Below are 14,084 nucleotides of genomic sequence, written 5' to 3' on the forward strand. Positions count from 1 at the left end.
AACACTCAAGTCAAGAGAATTCAAAGATCAGAGTAAGAAATCATCAAGAATTACTTGAAGATCCTTAAGACACATGAATGAATGCATGCAATTGACACCAAACTTAAAATGAGACACTAGACTCAAACAAGAAACATACAATATTTTTGGTTTTTATGATTTTGTAATTTTTTGGATTTTTTCGAAAATTAAGTGGAAAAAGAAAATAAAGGTATCAAAATTCTTAATGGGAATCCCAGGAATCATGCAATGTTTAGTCTAAGACTCCGGTCCAGGAATTAGACATGGCTTCACAGCCAGCCAAGCTTTCAAAGAAAGTTTCGGTCCAAAACACTAGACATGGCCAAAGGCCAGCCAAGCCTTAGCAGATCACTGCTCCAAAAGCAAGATTGATAGAAATCAACAAGCTCTTGTGATGATAAGTTGAAACCTCGGTCCAATAGAATTAGACATGGCTTCACAGCCAGCCAGACTTCAACAGATCATCATGAAACACTAGAATTCATTCTTAAGAACTCTGAAGAAAAATACCTAATCTAAGCAACAAGATGAACCGTTAGTTGTCCATACTCGAACAATCCCCGGCAACGGCGCCAAAAACTTGGTGCACGAAATTGTGATCACTACAACTTCGTACAACTAACCAGCAAGTGTACTGGGTCGTCCAAGTAATAAACCTTACGCGAGTAAGGGTCGATCCCACAGAGATTGTTGGTATGAAGCAAGCTATGGTCACCTTGTAAATCTTAGTCAGGCAAACTCAATGGATAATGGTGATATACGAATAAAACATAAAGATAAAGATAGGGATACTTATGTAATTCATTGGTAGGAATTTCAGATAAGCGTATGAAGATGCTTATCCCTTCCGTCTCTCTGCTTTCCTACTGTCTTCATCCAATCCTTCTTACTCCTTTCCATGGCAAGCTTATGCAAGGGTTTCACCGTTGTCAGTGGCTACCTCCCATCCTCTCAGTGGAAATGTTCAACGCACCCTGTCACGTCACGGCTATCCATCTGTCGGTTCTCAATCAGGCCGGAATAGAATCCAGTGATTCTTTTGCGTCTGTCACTAACGCCCCGCCTTCAGGAGTTTGAAGCTCGTCACAGTCATTCAATCATTGAATCCTACTCAGAATACCACAGACAAGGTTAGACCTTCCAGATTCTCTTGAATGCCGCCATCAGTTCTAGCCTATACCACGAAGACTCTGATCTCACGGAATGGCTGGCTCGGTTGTCAGGCGAGCACTCGGTTGTCAGGCGATCAACCATGCATCGTGTATCAGGAATCCAAGAGATATTCACCCAATCTAAGGTAGAACGGAGGTGGTTGTCAGGCACACGTTCATAGGTGAGAATGATGATGAGTGTCACGGATCATCACATTCATCAAGTTAAAGAACAAGTGATATCTTGGAACAAGAACAAGCGGAATTGAATAGAAGAACAATAGTAATTGCATTAATACTCGAGGTACAACAGAGCTCCACACCTTAATCTATGGTGTGTAGAAACTCCACCATTGAAAATACATAAGAACAAGGTCTAGGCATGGCCGTGAGGCCAGCCTCCCAATGATCTAAGAACTAGATGTCCAAAGATGAAAATACAATAGTAAAAGGTCCTACTTATAGAGAACTAGTAGCCTAGGGTGTACAGAGATGAGTAAATGACATAAAAATCCACTTCCGGGCCCACTTGGTGTGTGCTTGGGCTGAGCATTGAAGCATTTTCGTGTAGAGACTCTTCTTGGAATTAAACGCCAGCTTTTATGCCAGTTTGGGCGTTTAACTCCCATTCTTGTGCCAGTTCCGGCGTTTAACGCTGGGAATTCTGAGGGTGACTTTGAACGCCGGTTTGGGCCATCAAATCTTGGGCAAAGTATGGAATATCGTATATTGCTGGAAAGCCCAGGATGTCTACTTTCCAACGCCGTTGAGAAAGCGCCAATTGGGCTTCTGTAGCTCCAGAAAATCCGCTTCAAGTGCAGGGAGGTCAGAATCCAACAGCATCTGCAGTCCTTTTTAGTCTCTGAATCAGATTTTTGCTCAGGTCCCTCAATTTCAGCCAGAAAGTACCTGAAATCACAGAAAAACACACAAACTCATAGTAAAGTCCAGAAAAGTGAATTTTAACTAAAAAATAATAAAAATATACTAAAAACTAACTAGATCATACTAAAAACATACTAAAAACAATGCCAAAAAGCGTACAAATTATCCGCTCATCAACAGACATGTGTGCGTATGCACACAAGGTGAAAATGGGGAGGTGTGCGTCCACACAGGGCGTGCGTACACTCTGGACAGAGAGGGAATTAAGAAGTTTGTGTACGTTCAAGGGTGTGTGCACGCACAAAAGACTCTCTTTTTTTTGTTAGGTTGAGTATTATGTGTCCATGCGAACACCGGTCCGTGCGCGCACAAGAGTGAAAAATAGCAGGGGTTCATGTGCAAAGGCTATGCCAACGCTCCCATCAGAATGGGTGTAAGTTGGTGTGCAGACGCACATGCCTGTGCGCTCGCACAGAGTGTGTGAAAAGAGGAGTGTGTGCGTATGCACAAGCAGGTGCGCACACACAGGTCAAGGAAAAATAGGGGAGCGCCCACGCACAAGCTGTGCTGGCACTGCGAACAGAGGGCATAATAGCTGGTGTGCATACGTACAGGGTTGTGCGTACGCACAGGATGCGAAACATAGAGGTTTTGTGCGCACGCACAAGTGTTTGCACACGCACAGATGTCCTGTTTCTCAAAAATGTTTTTCACAATTACTAAGGTACTCAACCTTAGCTCAATCCATATCTCAACCCCCAAACATTCAAAACTTCACAAAATCATGATCCATACCAAAATCAACCTATCTAAACTCACTATTAAACTAATCCTAAGCTAACCAGGATAGGCTAAAATGCAAGAAAACAAGACTAGACAAAGAAAAGGTTGGAACAATATTACCATGGTGGGGTGTCTCCCACCTAGTACTTTGGTTTATAGTCCTAAGTTTGACTTTTTGAGGAGACTCTTGCAAGGGTGGCTTGTGTTTCCACTCCTCCTTGAACCTCCATCCATGCTTGGTCCTTAAAGCTCCTTTGGGATCCAATATTCTAGTTTCCCGTTCTCCTTCTTATTGATCTTTATTCTTCATGCCGGATGGGCAAGCTTTCAAATGACCCTTGAAGCAACCCAACATTCTCCAGAAACCACTCCATTGTGCTTCACACCATGCTTGAATCCCAAAGCTTGCATTGGCTTTCTTGAAAGGCTTTGGACTCCTTTGGCAACCCACACTCCTTTCTCCACCATGTACCAACCCAAGAAGTACCTTGAGTTGGTAGTTAATCTCCAAGATAGCATATTGGTGGGGCAAATGAAGCTCAATGGTGAAATTACCAACCACTCAATGTGCTCTTGAAACAGAGTTACTTCCTCTTTCCCATCACTCAAATCATAATAAGGAGGTCATGAGAAGTCTACCTCCATGTCTCTCTCAAACTCAAAGGAAAGAGGCTCATTAGGATCATTAAGGGGATTGACCAACGAGGACAAAAAATAATCAATAATAGAATCCTCATCTTAATCAATCTCCCTCAATTCTCCCTTTCTCTCCTCCAATTCCAATACTCCACTTTCTCCCTCTTCTTTATGCTCTAACTCTTCTTCTTTATCTTGTGGCTCCATGCTCTCCCCTTTACTACACCCTTTAGTTGACCCTCCACACTCCTCAAGAGAAGTGTCTTGATCGGATGAGCAAAGTAGGACTAGGTGGTCCACTACTTCGGCTATGGTAGACATGAGTTGTCCTTGCATTCTTCGGATCCTTCTTGCTCTTCTAGAAAAGTTTGAAGGTATTGATGGCCTTGGGCCAAGGGTGGAAAAGCTTTACATTGGTGTGAAAATTGAGTCTCATTGTTTGGAAGGAAGGTTGTTGTTCATACCCTAGGTCGAGCTATGCGACCTGGGTTGATTGAAGACAAAACGACCGACCTCCTTAGGCCAGGCTCCCCGACCTCTTGACAAAGAGTTCGGCCAAATTGCCAGAAGAGCCCAAAGTAAGCCCAAACGAAGGAACACAAACCTAATCTAAAGGCAGCCAAAGTCTAGAAAGATAAAGGCAGTTCCCTTTAAAGATAAGATGACTTCACTCAAAGATAAGATAAGATAACTATCTTATCTCAAAAGAGGGTCACTTCACACTACTATAAATACATTGGAGCACCCAAGTATAACTCATTCTCCGATTCTATAAAAAACCTGCATAAAGCACGTGCTAACTTAAGCATCAGAGTCTCTTGCAGGTACCACCACCCTTTGGTGACAAAGGATCAGCAACACCCCCAACTCCAACAAGTCAGCCACGACAGCGCCGACCACCACCACAGATCTCATCTGAAATCGACCTACAGTTTCAGGTAACCCTGGGAACATTGGCGCCATTGCCGGGGAACCTGGAAGTCATTTGATGAGCGGATAATTTATACGCTTTTTGGCATTATTTTTACATGGTTTTTAGTATGATTTAGTTAGTTTTTGGTATATTTTTATTAGTTTTTAAGCAAAATTCATATTTCTGGACTTTACTATGAGTTTGTGTGTTTTTTTGCGATTTCAGGTATTTTCTGGCTGAAATTGAGGGATCTGAGCAAAAATCTGATTCAGAGGCTGAATAAGGACTGCTGATGCTGTTGGATTCTGACCTCCCTGCACTCGAAATGGAATTTTTGGAGCTACAGGAGTTCAAATGGTGCGCTCTTAATTGCGTTGAAAAGTAGACATCTAGGGCTTTCCAGCAAGATATAATAGTCCATACTTTGCCTGAGTTTAGACGATGCAAACCGGCGTTTAACGCCAGATTTCTGCCTTATTCTAGCGTAAACGCCAGAAACAGGTTGCAAGCTAGAGTCAAATGCCAGAAACAAGTTACAAACTGGCGTTTAACTCCAAGAAAGACCTCTACACATGAAAGCTTCAATGCTCAGCCCAAGCACACACCAAGTGGGCCCGGAAGTGGATTTCTGCATCATTTACTTATTTCTGTAACCCTAGTAACTAGTTTAGTATAAATAGAACTTTTTACTATTGTATTTGAGGGATCTTTGGACGAGCTTTTGGAACATCTTTGATCATTGTTAGTCCTTAGACATTGGGGGTTGGCCTCACAGCCATGCCTACCTTATTTTCACTTATATATTTTCAACGGTGGAGTTTCTACACACAATAGATTAAGGTGTGGAACTTTGCTGTTCCTCGAGTATTAATGCAAAGTACTATTGTTCTTCTATTCAATTCATGCTTATTTTATTCTAAGATATTCATTCGCACACAAGAACATGATGAATGTGATGATTATGTGACACCCATCACCATTCTCACTCATGAACGCGTGATTGACAACCACTTCCGTTCTACATGAAAACAAGCTTGAATGTATACCTCTTGGGTTTCTAATCAATGATTCACATCGACTCCCCTCTAACAATGGGGCATTTGAATCTGAGATTAGAGTCTTCGTGGTATAAGCTAGAATCAATTGGCAGCATTCTTGAGATCCAGAAAGTCTAAACCTTGTCTATGGTATTCCGAGTAGGATCCAAGAAGGGATGACTGTGACGAGCTTCAAACTCGCGACTGTAGGGCGTGGTGACAGACGCAAAAGGATAGTAAATCCTATTCCTACACGATCGAAAACCAACAGCTGATTAGCCATATGATCTCTGTGCATGGTATTTTTTATCCGAGACGAGAAATCCAACAGTTGATTAGCCGTACAAAAATCGTAGAGGACCATTTTTACTGAGAGGACGGGAAGTAGCCATTGACAACGGTGACACATACAACTTGCTATGGAAAGGAGTATAAAGGATTGGATGAAGACAATAGGAAAGCAGAGATTCAGAAGGAACAACACATCTCCATACGCTTATCTGAAATTCCCACCAATGAATTACATAAGTATCTCTATCTTTATTTTATGTTTATTTATCTTTTAAATTATTAAAACTCCATAACCATTTGAATCCACCTGACTGAGATTTACAAGATGACCATAGCTTGCTTCAAGCCGACAATCTCCATGGGATCGACCCTTACTCACGTAAGGTTTATTACTTGGACGACCCAATGCACTTGCTGGTTAGTTGTGCGAAGTTATGAAAAAGAGTTGAGATTACAATTGTGCGTACCAAGTTGTTGGCGCCATTGAGATCTCAATTTCATGCACCATCATCCCATCACCATGGCGGACGACCATGACAATGATCACAACTCTGGTTTGGTGGACAGAACGCCAAACAAAAACACGGACGTCACCTCCAAACACACACCTAAAAAAGGGAGGATAAGCAACCCCCAAACACAGAAATATTAGATGCTCTCCGAGAGCAACAGGATCATCTCAAACAGCTCGAAAAAGAGGCTGAGCATCAGCGCGAAGCCGAAAGAAACCTTCGGAGAGAAACTAGGCGACACCGAGAGTTGGAGGACAAGCTCTTAAAACTCGAAGCCGACCTTAAAACCAAAACCATTCAGCCTGGTCACAATGACAGCTCTCACAAGGATCAAGATCCCTTCACCAAAGAGATCATGAAAGCTAAAGTTCCAAAGGATTTTAAAGCTCTCGACATGACCCCATACGACGGTACCTCCGCTCCAAGCCATCATCTTAAAAATTTCAGAAGTAGAATGTATATCACTGACGCCTCGTATGCTATTTGATGCAAAGCCTTCCCGACTACCCTAACAAAGACATCAATTAAGTGGTTTGACAGTTTTCCTCCTAGATCCATCACAAGTTTTGACGACTTAGCCAAAAAGTTTCTTGCCAGATTCTCCATCCAGAAGGACAAAGCGGAACATGCCCCAAGCCTATTAAGAATCAAGCAAGGAGCTCGGGAGAGTCTTCGCAACTACATGGAAAGATTCAACAAAGCATGTCTAGACATACAAAGTCTACCAATAGAAGTAGCTATCATGGGTCTCATCAATAGCCTACGAGAAGGACCTTTCAGTCACTCCGTATCAAAAAAGCACCTAACATCTCTGAACGAGGTACAAGAGCGGGCAGAAAAGTACATTAACATGGAGGAGAATTCGCGATTAGGAGGGACATCAAAACCCGAATTCTCCTACCCCTCTCGGGACAAGGATATAGAGTCCAAAAAGAAAGAAGATCAACCCGGAGAGAAGCCTAGAAAATACCACAATTACACCCTTCTTCGGGTGTCTCTTGTGGATGTTTACCGAAAAGTATGCCACGCTGAGAAGATCCCACCGCCTCGCCCAATCAAAAGTAAAAAAATGAGGGGAAGTCGGAAAAAATACTACGAATAGCCTCGAATCTACGGACACCCTACCAACGAGTGCTTCGACTTGAAGAATGTTATAGAGAAATTGGTAAGAGAAGGGCGACTAGATCGGTACTTAGCCAACAAAGCGGATGAACCTAGAAAAAGAAGAAGGGACGAACAGGTCGAAAGAGCTGAACGACCACCTCATACCCTGGAAAGACATGTTCATATGATAAATGGAGGATTTGCAGGAGGAGGGATCTCTAGATCATCTCGTAAATGGCACCTTAAAGAAGTATATCATGTTGGGGAAGGAGAATGGTCATCCGACCTCCCCACTATTACCTTCACTCAAGAAGACGCGGCTGGCATCATCCCGGGACATGATGATCCCATGGTCATTACTATTATATTGGCCAACGCAATTCCCCACAGAACACTGATAGACCAAGGAAGCTTCGCGGACATCTTGTTTAATTTCGCCTTCGACAAGCTCGGCCTACAAGATAAAGAGCTAAGAGCATATCCGAACAGCCTATTTGGACTCGGAGACACTCCAATTCAACCACTTGGATATATCTCACTGTACATGACCTTTGGAAAGGGAACTCGATCAAGGACATTCGACATAGACTACATGTAGTCGACGTAAGCTCGGCTTACAACGCCCTAATAGGTCGGACAACATTGAACCAGCTCGCCGCAGTAGTCTCAACTCCACATCTATGCATGAAGTTCCCAACTCTAGAAGGGATCGCCACGATAAAAGGAGACCAGAAAATTGCACGACGCTGTTACAATGAAAGTCTAAACCTTAGAGGTAAAGGAGAAGAAATCAACACTATCGAACTCGGGGGAATTCGAGGTCGCGGAGAACACCGTCCACAACCTGAAGGCGAGATTGAAGAAGTCCGGATCGAAGATGCTCTGGATAAAATAATAAATATTGGAGCAACCATAAAAGGAAATATAAAGGAGCCTCTAGTATAGTTCTTAAAGGATAATGCCGACCTCTTTGAATGGAAGGCCGCTGTTCATACCCTGGGTCGAGCTGTTCGACCCGGGATGTTTTACAAACAAAGCGACTAACCTCTGTAGGTCAGGACAACCCGACCACTTCTCAAATAGCTCGGCCAAATCACCAGGAAGAGCCCAAAAAAGGGCCCAACAGAGGAACACGACCCAAATCCTAAGGCAGTCCAAGCCTATAGAGATAAGGGCGGTTCCCTTGAAGATAAGATGACCTCACTCAAAGATACGATAAGATAAGATAAGATAACTATCTTATCTCCAGAAAGGTCACTCCACACCATTATAAATAACTGGAGCACTCAGGTATAACTCATACTCTGATTCTACTCAATACCTGCTTAATATCCTTGCTAACTTAAGCATCGGAGTCCATTGCAGGTACCACTCACCCTCCGGGGATGAAGGAATCAGCACCACCACCAAGTCCAACAAGTCAGACACAACCATTCCGACCAGCACAGAAGATCTCGTCCGAGATCGACCTATAGTTTCAGGTAACCCTCGGAACATTGGCACCGTTGCCGGAAAATCTGGAAGTCATCCCATCATTATGGCGGACGACCGTGACAATGATCACAATTCATATCTAGAGGATAGAATGCCGCACAAAAATTCAGACACTACCCTAAAGGATACTCCTCAACTTAACAACAAAAAGAATTCAAATGTGGGATCCATGGAGATGCTTCAAGATCGTTTAAAACAACTTGAAGAAGACGCCCTACGTCAACGAGAGGCGGAGAAAGACCTACAGAAGGAAATAAGGCGACGCCGGAAATTAGAGGACAAACTCCTAAAACTCGAAGCAGATCTCAAAACAAAAGCCAACCGATCCCCTCATGAGGACAGCTCCCGCAAGGAACAATATCCATTCACCAAGCAGATCATGAAGACCAAAATCCCTAAAGACTTTAAAATCCTAGATATGACTCTGTACGACGGCACTACAGATCCCGGCCATCATCTCAGCAATTTCAGAAGTAGAATGTACCTCACCGACGCCTCAGATGCAGTTTGTTGCAAATCCTTTCCGACTACCTTAACAAAGACGACAATTAGATGGTTCGACAATCTACCTCTTAGGTCCATTTTGAGTTTCATTGACTTGGCCAAGAAGTTTTTGGCCAGATTCTCCATCCAAAAAGACAAGGCTAAGCACGCTCTAAGTCTATTAGGAATCAGGCAAGGAGAAGGGGAAACTCTCCGCAACTACATGGAAAGATTCAACAAAACATGCCTAGACATACAAAACCTACCAACAGAGGCTGCCATTATGGGCCTCATTAATGGCTTGCGAGAGGGACCTTTTAGCTAATCTATATAAAAAAAATACCCCACATCTCTGAACAAAGTACAAGAACGAGCAGAAAAATACATCAACATGGAGGAAAACTCTCGACTAGGAGAAACCTCGAAATTTGGATTCACCTCCCAGGATAAAGACAAAGAATCTAGAAAGAAGGAAGATCAGCATGGAGAAAAAATAAAAATATCACAATTACACCCCCCTTCGGGTGTCTCTCGTAGATGTCTACAAAGAAGTATGTAACACTGAAAGAATACCCCCAGCTCGACCACTCAAAGGCAAAAAAGGAGGAGGAAATTGGGCTGAATATTGTGAATACCATCGAATCTGCGGACATTCCACCAATGAATGTTTTGACTTAAAAAACGTCATCGAAAAGCTAGTAAGAGAAGGGAAGCTAGATCATGTTTCTGGCCACCCAAGATGATGAGCAAAGAAAAAGAAGAAGGGAAGAAGATGTTGGATGAACTGAAAAGTCACCTCGTACACCAGAAAGGCACATCTACATGATACACGGCAGATTCACAGGAGGAGGAGTCTCCAAATCATCTCGTAAAAGATATCTTAAAGAGGTATATCATGTCGAGGGGAAGGGGGAAGCGCCCGACATCCCCCCGATTACTTTCACTATAGAGATGCATCCGGAGTAATCTCAGGACACGACGATCCCGTGGTCATCACAGTTATATTGGCGAATACAAACCTCCACCGCACACTAATAGACCAGGGGAGCTCCGCCGACATCTTGTTCAAAACTTCCTTCGACAAGCTCAGTTTGGAAGAAAAGGAACTCAGAGCATATCCGAACAGCCTATTCAGACTAGGAGACACCCTGGTTCAACCGCTGGGATACATCTCATTGCACACAACCTTTAGAAAAGGAAACCAATCAAGAACACTCAAGATAGATTACATCGTGGTTGACGTAGGTTTAGCCTATAACGCCTTAATAGGCCGGACAACATTAAATCAGCTTGGTGCAATAGTCTCAACTCCACATCTATGCATGAAATTTCCAACTCCAGAAGGGATAGCTACAATAAAAGCAGATCAGAAGACAGCACGCCACTGTTATAATGAAAGTCTAGACCTCAGAAGCAGAGGAAAAGAATTCCACACAATCGAGCTCGGTGGAGTTCAGAGGCGGGAAGAACTCCAGCCACAACCTGAAGGTGGAATAGAGAAAGTCCAGATTGGGGATACCCCAGACCAAACGACCAGTATCGGCACAATCCTACATGGAGACATAAAGGAATCACTCATACAGTTTTTACGAGATAACGTTGACCTCTTTGCATGGAAGACCGCAGACATGCCAAGCATAGACCCCAAGTTAATGTGCCACAAGCTAGCAGTCTACCCAGGATCTCGGCCAGTGCAATAGAGGCGTAGGAAGCTCGGACCAGAACGCTCTCAAGCTGTGGAAGAGCAGGTACAAGCTCTACTGGAGGCAGGATTCATAAGAGAAGTCAAATACCCATTATGGCTGGCTAACATCGTCTTGGTGAAAAAGTCAAATGGGAAGTGGCGAATGTGCACCGACTACACTGATCTCAATAAAGCCTGCCCAAAAGATCCTTATCCACTCCCAAGTATCGATGCACTGGTCGATGCCTCCTCCGGATATAAATACCTCTCATTTATGGACGCATACTCGGGATACAATCAAATCCTAATGTATCCACCCGACCAAGAAAAAACTTCATTCTTAACCCCAAAAGCAAACTACTGCTACATCGTCATGCCTTTTGATCTTAAAAATGCAGGAGCAACTTATCAGAGATTAATGAATAAGGTCTTCTCGGATCATATTGGAAAAATCATGGAAGTCTACGTGGACGACATGCTCATAAAGACACAAAATGAAGAGATGCTATTGTCCAACCTGACCCAAGTATTCGACACTATAAGATGACATGGCATGCGACTCAATCCCGCAAAATGCACATTCACAGTGGAAGCTGGCAAATTCTTGGGCTTTCTGCTCACACAGAGAGGAATCGAGGCAAACCCGGATAAATGCCGGGCCATACTCGACATGAAGAGTCCGACTTGTGTCAAAGAGGTACAACAACTCAACAGGAGGTTGGCAGCCTTGTCCAGATTTCTAGCCGGATCGGCAATAAGATCTCTTCCCTTCTACGCTACTCTAAGGAAGGGAAAGAAGTTCGAATGGACAATGGAGTGCGAGCAGGCCTTCCAAGATTTCAAAAGATTCCTGGGACAACCACATATCCTAACTCGGCCAAGGGAAGGAGAACCACTCATATTGTACCTTGCCGTAGGAAGTCGGGCAGTAGCCTCAGCACTAGTTCGAGAAGACGACAATGGGCAGCAACCCATATACTTCATCAGTAAAGCGCTACAGGGAGCCGAGCTGAACTACCAAAAAATAGAGAAGTTTGCCTATGCTCTAATACTAACATCTCGACGACTCTGTCCATACTTCCAAGCACACACCATCAGGGTCCGAACCAACCAGCCCATAAAAGGGATCTTACAGAAAACAGAACTGGCAGGCAGAATCTTGCAATGGGCAGTCGAGTTGTCCGAATTTGATCTTAAATACGAAGCACAGACAGCCATCAAGTCACAAGACCTGGCCGACTTCATCGCAGAATTTACAGATACACCAGAAACACCCACAGAATGGAATCTCTACGTCGACGGGTCCTCAAACAAAACTGGAAGCGGCGCGGGTGTGATAATTAAAAGCGACCAAGGAACCCAAATCGAACTCTCCTTCAAATTCGGATTCCCTGCCTCAAACAACCAAGCGGAATATGAGGCACTGCTAGCTGGTTTGAAGCTGGCTAGGGAAGTTGGAGCTCAAAAGCTTATCATCTTCAGTGACTCACAGGTAGTCACTTTGCAAATAGCAGGAAGCTATCAAGCCAAAGACCCCACTATGAAAAAATACTTGGACAAAACCAGGGAATAGCTCGGACAACTCGGAGAATATGAGATCCGTCACATACCTCGAGAAAAGAATGTCCGAGCTGACGCACTCTCAAAACTAGCCAGCACCAAACCAGGGGGCAACAATAGAAGCCTCATCCAAGAAATTCTACAAAATTCATCAATCTCAGAAGAAGAAAAAGTCTTGATCATAACAGGTCAGGATCAGGGATGGATGACTTTTATAATTAACTACCTCAAAACAGAAGCACTCCCCACAGAAGAAAATGAGGCAAAGAGGTTGAAATGGGAGGCACAATACTACACTATCATAAACTACTCTATACAAAAGAGGGATTTCAGTACCATTGTTAAAATGTGTACCGACTTCTAACACAAAGAAAGTCCTAGAAGAAGTACACAGTGGCATTTGTGGCAATCACCTAGGAGCACAGGCACTTACCAAAAAAGTACTTCACGCAGGGTTCTATTGGCCAACTCTACAAAAGGAAGCCACAGAGTTCATAAAGACGTGTCCATCATGTCAGAAACATGCCAACTTTCACATCGCCCCACCAGAGGAGCTCATCAGCGTAAACTCACCTTGGCCATTCGCAAAATGGGGACTCGACCTTCTCGGACCCTTCCCTCAAGGATCGGGACAAGTCAAATTCCTCATAGTGGAGATAGACTATTTCACAAAGTGGATCGAGGCAGAACCCCTAGCTAATACCACTGCTCAAAGAAGTCAAAAATTCCTATATAGGAACATTGTCACGAGGTTTGGGGTTCCATACTCCATCACCACAGACAATGGTACCCAGTTCACAGATGCAGGCTTCAAAAAGCTAGCGGCCGACTTGAATATAAAACAGTAATTCACTTCTGTAGAACATCCCCAAGCCAATAGACAAGCTGAAGCTGGCAACAATGTCATACTGGCTGGGTTAAAACAAAGATTACAGGACGCAAAAGGAGCCTGGGCCGAGGAGCTCCCACAAGTATTATGGGCATATCGAACAACACCACATTGCACCACAAAGGAATCACCCTTCTGATTAGCGTATGGAATGGATCCCAGTGGAGATCGAAGAAAGGTCGCCTAGAGTGATCCGCTATAGCGAAGAAGCCAACTCCTAACTTCAAAGGGAAGAGCTCGACCTACTTCCGGAAGTCCGAGAAGGAGTCCGAATGGCTTCCAGATATAATCAAAAGGTAATACAGCGAGCTTTTGCTGAGAACGACCTCATCCTAATCCGAAATGACATCGGAACAACTCGACCTGGAAAAGGAAAGCTGGTAGCAAACTGGAAAGGACCCTACCGAGTCATAGAAGTACTTGGGAAGGGCTACTACAGACTGTCCGAACTCGATGGGCGGGAGCTTCCTAGGTCATGGCACGCCTGCAACCTAGGAAGGTACTATAGTTAGGGATGATAAAGGATCTTAGGATAAGGCGTACTCTTTTTCCTGAAAGGGTTTTTTAACGAGGCTCCAAGCCAAGACCTACAAATCACCCGACTTAGGGAATTGACCCCCCGCAAGTATATATTTGCATTC

Source organism: Arachis hypogaea, chromosome 9, assembly GCF_003086295.3.
Source record: "Arachis hypogaea cultivar Tifrunner chromosome 9, arahy.Tifrunner.gnm2.J5K5, whole genome shotgun sequence".
Taxonomy (NCBI): Eukaryota; Viridiplantae; Streptophyta; class Magnoliopsida; order Fabales; family Fabaceae; genus Arachis; species Arachis hypogaea.